The sequence below is a fragment of the Apium graveolens genome, chromosome 7 (genome assembly GCF_009905375.1).
Source record: "Apium graveolens cultivar Ventura chromosome 7, ASM990537v1, whole genome shotgun sequence".
NCBI lineage: Eukaryota > Viridiplantae > Streptophyta > Magnoliopsida > Apiales > Apiaceae > Apium > Apium graveolens.
In genome coordinates this window covers 5,420,173-5,426,924 of record NC_133653.1, presented here as the reverse complement: position 1 = coordinate 5,426,924, position 6,752 = coordinate 5,420,173, and the positions used below count along the sequence as shown (strand labels likewise).

The 6,752-nt window shown below is 32.4% G+C and overlaps 1 long non-coding RNA gene across 2 annotated transcripts; it reads left to right on the top strand.

Annotated features, from left to right (window-relative positions):
- The first annotated feature begins 993 nt into the window (after window positions 1–993).
- On the top strand, window positions 994–5,448 carry LOC141671870 (uncharacterized). Of its 2 annotated transcripts, XR_012555264.1 has the most exons (5): window positions 995–1,660; window positions 1,741–2,962; window positions 3,660–3,707; window positions 3,795–4,193; window positions 5,171–5,448. It is a non-coding gene; the product is annotated as an uncharacterized LOC141671870 (long non-coding RNA). The 2 variants fall into 2 exon arrangements; XR_012555265.1 differs by lacking the exon at window positions 5,171–5,448 and having other exon boundaries at window positions 994–1,660; window positions 3,795–4,424.
- The last annotated feature ends 1,304 nt before the right edge of the window (window positions 5,449–6,752 follow it).

Here is a 6,752-nt window from a genome sequence, read left to right as displayed (position 1 = left end):
TATATATATATATATATATATATTGACATCAATACGGTTGGATCGTTGAAAAATATTTTTAAAATAATCGAAACACTAATTCAAGATTCAACACTAGTTAGTTGTACTGGTCAAACTGAAGTTTAACTGTTAAAATCTCAAACCAAATAAAATTATTTTGATATGAAATTTTGGTTATATCACTAATATATATATCTATTGACATCCATACGGTTGGATCGTTGAAAATATTTTTAAAATAATCGAAACACTAATTCAAGATTCAACACTAGTTAGTTGTACTATTCAAACTCATATATGACTGTTAAAATGTCAAACCAAATAAAATTATTTTGATATGAAATTTTGGTTATATCACTAATATATATATCTATTAACATTCATACGGTTGGATCGTTGAAAAATATTTTTAAAATAATCTCAACACCAATTCAGGATTAAACACTAGTTAGATGTACTAGTCAAATTGATACTTCACCGTTAAAATGGCAAACCAAATATAATTAGTTTGATATGAAATTTTGGTTATATAATTAATATATATATCTATTGATATTCATATGGTTGGATCGTTGAAAAATATTTTAAAAATAATCGAAACATAAATTCAGGACTAAATACTCGTTAACTGTACTAGTCAAACTCATGCTTGACTGTTAAAAATGGCAAACCAAATATAATTAGTTTGACATGAAATTTTGGTTATATCAGTAATATATATATCTATTGAGATCTATATGGTTGGATCGTTAAAAAATATTTTTAAAAATTAACTTCTAATTTTTCTATTATGATTTTTTTGAATAATATTTTTAACGATCCAACCGTGTGAATATTAAGATATATTAATTTTAGTCATATACACAAATATCAAATCTAAATATATGAATATATATATGTAAAATAATTGTCAATATATTAAAATATAGCAGTATACAAGCAAAATAGGTGAAAGTAGAAGGGGCAAATTGACCGCTCTTTCCGATTTTTCCCAAAACAACACCCTGCTTTTGAGAAACAGGACAGTCTAATTTCTTCACAGATATATTTTCATTCTCTCTTTCTGACTCCTCTCTCTTCCCCTCACTTTCTTCCCCTCTCCTCTCCTGCTTTTGTAAAATCTATACATACATAAATGTTTACTTTGATTTTGGCCTCCTTTGATTGATTTGTATGTTTCTTTTATGGAGGCTTTAGTTAAGGTTTCGTTTAGGGTTTCAATTGACTTCAATTTGGGGTTTCAGTTCGTGTTCAAAACTAGGGCTTTAGGGCTTATTTTTGGATTCAAGGGAAGGCGTCTCTCTCTCTCTCCATCTCTCCCTCTGATCTTTATTTCTCTCAGTATCTCTCCTCCTGCCTGGGATTGTCTCAATCTCTCAGGCTCTCTCCCTCTAATTTGCCTTGGTTGAAAAGTGCGGGAGGAGAGTGGTGGTGATGGCGAACCCGACGGTGATGGTGGAGACATTTTGTAAGGAGTAATTGGGAGCGGAGAAAGTGTTTGGTGCGGAGAGTGGTGGTGATGGCAAAGACGGTGATGATGGAGACGTGTTGTAAGGAGTAATTGGGATATATTTGTTTCCTAATTGACAATGTATAACACATACTGCTTGGTTGTAAGTGAAATGGAAAATGGTCAAAATGCTGAGGTAAAGAAGGCAAGGTAAAAAATGTATACACATTTTTTCGTATTTATTGTTTTGTAGTATTTTTTTTTAATTTAAAAATGATTTGTCTTGGCAGGAGGATGAAGCTACCTATTGTTAGAGAGAACTATCTTGTTGATTGCTTAAAAGAAAAGAAGCTTCCATTTGTTTTGTATAAAATTGAAGCTTTAGGAGAGACCAGTGGCAGTGGTGTGCTGACAACCAAAGTGAAAGGTCGAGGTGATGTGCACGAAGCATCTGGCCTACAGGATACTGGACATATACTTCTGTCCAGTATTGAAGCTTGCCACTGAAGAAAAGGCACTCAGTTTCACTCAGGTTGCACGATAGTTATGACATACTGAATTGTTTCACTCAGGACAGAGTTGTATAAGGATACCTACCCGGGCAATGAGACTCCCTTTATCAGCTTCCCTTGTCCCCCATACAGGTGAGCTTCAGCAAACGCTCCGGATTTCTCAACTCAGGAACCATCAAAAACATTATGATGTCTGGCACTCTATGTACACAGTCGGCATATTTTCAATACTCTTTGCCATCCCTATATTCAGAGATGATGTGAAGAAAAACCAATATCAACCAAACCAATCCTTTTTCTTTTCGTTCATTTGACTAACAACCTCCATGCCTCGACCATCATATTAGCATCTAGTCTTCCCTTCCAATATATCTCATCAGATTGCATGATTAGAAATTAGTATGATCCATATAGTAACTCAAAATCTCGGTACATATCGATATTATTTTTGAATATTTCAACCCCCATTTCCGCGTGCATCAAGTCTAAAACACAGCAAATGCCGGAAAAGTGAGGGTGCGAACTATCTCCTGCAATAAAAACATTCCCATTGTTGTTGACCTCTATCCAACTACACCCTGGTTGCTTCTTCACTCCATTTTCTCTCATCCGACACCATATCTTTTCAGCTTCTAATCTCTTTCCACAACCCATGTACATTTCTGCCAAAATCATATACACACCTGAGTTCGAAGGTTCTAACCTGAGAACATTCTCCCCGGAAATCACACCAACCTCTAGATTCTTGTGTATTCTACACGCTCCAAGTAAAGCTCCCCAGACACTTGATGGAACTTCTACTCCATCAGCTCTCATTTGATCCAGAATAGTCAGTGCCTCTTTTGAGCATGAGCTTGCTTCCCTAGCTCTAGAGATGGCAAATTTGAGCATATCGTAAGGACACTAGTAAATGTAGCTTCATCGACAGAGACATTTTCTTGCCGCATTTTGATATATAGTTTGATCCCATCCTCCCCGTGAAGAAAAGGATAGTTTCAAGGTCAGTTGTCAATGATATATATTTATGTTCTCTTTTTATACTTCTTGATCAGTGTTCAAAAGATAGAATTATTATCGTCTAATGTGATAGGTTCAATAGTAAATATGTATATTAAAAATACATGCATTTGATTCTCCTTTTGCCTCTGCTTGAGATGTATGATATCAGGTTATTGCTAGAAAACGAATATTTCTAGATTGTAACATTCAATGAATTATTTCCGAATACATAATGAACTTGATATTTATGATAACCCATTTATATGTCATAGAAGAACGATTTAACTGTCTATCGATCATAGCTGAATTAAAATAAATAAGAGGACAGATATCAAGTACCTGATGCCAACTATGAACAAATTTATATATTTTACAGTAAAACCTCTATAAGGGCGAGAGTTTATTATTCATATATCAAGCAAACAACATTGTATGTATTATGTTGTGACCGATTACACTAAATAATCAAGTATTGACCTAAATACTAGATAAAAGAATATCTTGTGCCTTATGTATGCGTTTAACAGTCAATAGTCATAAATCCAGCTAAGTTGGTTATAGTTTACTTGCATTGTAAAATGTTAAAAAATAAAGCTTAATCCAAAAAATATCCCCAAAGAAAAAGGAATATTAATTTTATTTAGGAACTATTCCTTCTGCAAGTCCATCACATTCTTTATGATTTTTAATATCTACAGAGAGAGCAGGAGGAACAAATGCTACTAAACAATCGTTTGATGCAAGAGGTATATGAACTTCAATAGGATCTAAGGTTGCAAGAGTCTATAACAAACTGCAAAAATGTTTACAAGGATGCTTTGTCTATTTTGCAGGTTAATATTTGCATTATGATTGCCTCTCTGACTCTTAATCTTGCTGATAGCCTGATACTAATTAGCGAATTAGCATACTTTTGTGATTCAATAAGAATTTTGTAGTTGGTCTTGCAAATGATTTAATCAGCACTCAGTAGCTGATGAGAGCTCTCCAACTACAAAACTACTTCCGAGTGCATGTGAGATTGGCTCAATTTTTCTTTCAACCTTAGAAACCCACGTTTCAGGTGCTACTGATATCCATGACACCTCCCTAGGAAGCAGTCACTCAGTTCAAGAAGAATGCAACATGCTTCGAGAGAGACTTGTTAAAACAATTACATCTTTGGGTCGTCAGAAGCTCCAACTGTCAAAGATAAATATACAAAGAGTTCTCTTCAAGGCTGTGTTAGTAAGGTAGCTGTTTTGTCACAGATATTAAAATGTCTTGTGCCACTTTCTATGTTATTAATTGTGTTATTCGCTTTCTATCTCTGTTGAAGTAGTATGATATTATGATTGTACATCTTCCCTTTTTTTAAGCTATTGTGTGAAAGACGGGTTCAAATACTAAATACCAAGAGCAGCCAATTTTTGAAACAAGTCTGTTCTATGTCTCACTTACAATATACACAAGTGTTATTTAGAGTTTTAGCCTTGCAGGTGAATTATCACTGGATTATACTGTTACATGATTATCTTTACTGTCGAAATCTAAATGTACATCTATTTTCAAATAATAAGAACAGTTTTCTTGTTCTTTTTCCCCCTAATAAATATTCATGGTTTAGTATGTAAATTAATCATTGTATCTAGGAACTTTGCATGTCTAGGGTACCTTTAGTGATCTTGAGTTGAAATTCCAGAAAGCTGAGTCTTTTTCCATTTCATTTTTGAGTTTACCTTTTTATTGTTGATAAAGGAATTTTTAGTTTTTTGTCTAGTAAATTCGACCCGGTTACAACAATGGTACCCTACTTGTACCAACTTGGTGAGAACTGAAGTGCTTTCTAAATGTGCATTTAATTTCCAAATAGTCAGGTAAAAGGCTATTTTGACAGAAAGATATAGTAAAATAGTTCAAGGTTTAATGTTACAGTAGTAAGCATTTGGAGTCCAAAGATATGTGTGTGTTTGTGTGGTTTTTAATTCTCTGCATATTATATAAATTGACCCATTTATAAATGGTTCTCATACATGAACATGATTCTCATACTTAATTAGTCATGATACAAGATTTTTTTTTTAACTTTGGTTTTTTCTATATTTGTATAAACTGCGGTTTAGAGAAGACATTTGAATTTTTGTCACTACTGTGTTAGATTTGTGTCTAGAAATAGAATGTTGTCTTTATTATTTCTTGTGTTCTAAGTGTGTGTTCTTTCGCTGCACAGGTCAATTGCCACTGATTTCAAGTTTTGATAGCATGACAAGTTCAGCAACTAAATTTGAATTAGATAACAGTAGTCAATCGGATATTTTCCTGGGCGTCTAATTGAAGTGCTAGTGTATTTCTTTATATTTTACTCTGTCCCACCCTTTTGTTTTTGATGAGCATGACACTCATGTTATCGGAATATAAGTTATTTCTAAGTTAGACTTAAAGAATGTAATTATGTAATGTGTTTGATCTGGAATTATTGATAAAACTTGATACAATGATAATTATGTATTTTGCTTTGATAAATATTGATTGTCTTTTGGCAGTTTTAGAGTTATGTTGAGTTTGTGTTTAAAATTTAAATTGGAAGCCGAAAATGACTGAAAACTGAAAAATCAGTATTTGATTATTCTTGAAAAACAAACTTACGACGGTTATTCTTCAAACATTCCGTCGTAATGTATATATTTTCATATTTAATTATTTTTTTTGAATTTTCATTTTCAAGCTTATAGACCCCACGTTCTAAATTACGACGTTTTTTCTGTCGGAAATTTCTAACTTAAGACGCTTTTTTCCGTCGTAAATTATGGTTTATCTCATTAAAAGTGGGTCCCGTAAAGTAATATCCGACGTTTTTTCCGTCGTAAGTAGATAACTTACAACGTTATTGTTCGTCGTATTCTGGTATCTTGCGACGATAAATTCCGTCGTAAGTAGATTTATTATTTTATTGAGTATGTGGGCCTCTACTTCCTAACTTGCGACGCAATTTTATCTTGTGACGAAAAAACGAACTTACTACTCGATCAAAAACGACGATTTTTTCCCGTCGTAAATGGCTCAATTACGACGATTTCAGTTCAAAAAAACCGTCGTAAATGGCCAAATTTGTTGTAGTGTACAGAAAAGAATTAATGTAAACAAAAGAGAATATTCAATTCACGACTAGGTTGATTTTTGAGATTTTAACTGCATAAAGTCAAATTTAAATAAATTTACTTTGAAAATTAAAACATATTTTGAAAATTAAAACATGCGTGGCATCTTGAAGTATTATTTGACATTACGTCCTTCAACTTTTTCTTAATTAAAGTTGTATACAGTTTAAATTATCGTCCTATAATTTTTTTCTCTTTAAGTAGTGTATCTGAATAAGATCGTAAATGAGTTGATACGCTCACGAACAGTTCGGTATCGATTTAAAAAAAATTGGCTCGATTTATAAACAAGTCAAACATGAACATAGTTCTAGGATCGGTTTATAAATTAGCTGAACTTGAGTACAATATAGTCGGTTTCGAAAATTCACGAAGAAGTTTGATTACAATATTCGCAAAGAGGTTCACGAGTAATGTTCGTAAAAATACTTGCTTATATAACTCGTAAATAAGTATATGAATTATTAATTATATATGCTCGTAAACGAAACACTGACACATGATATTAAGTGGATAATTGTGAGATAAATAGTGTATGTTTTATAGTTTTATCCCGAGTCATTATCCTTATGTTTAATTTATATATATATATATATTATATTTATGTATTAAAATTATTAATTCATGTAATTTGTAATTTAAATTTTAAATTTA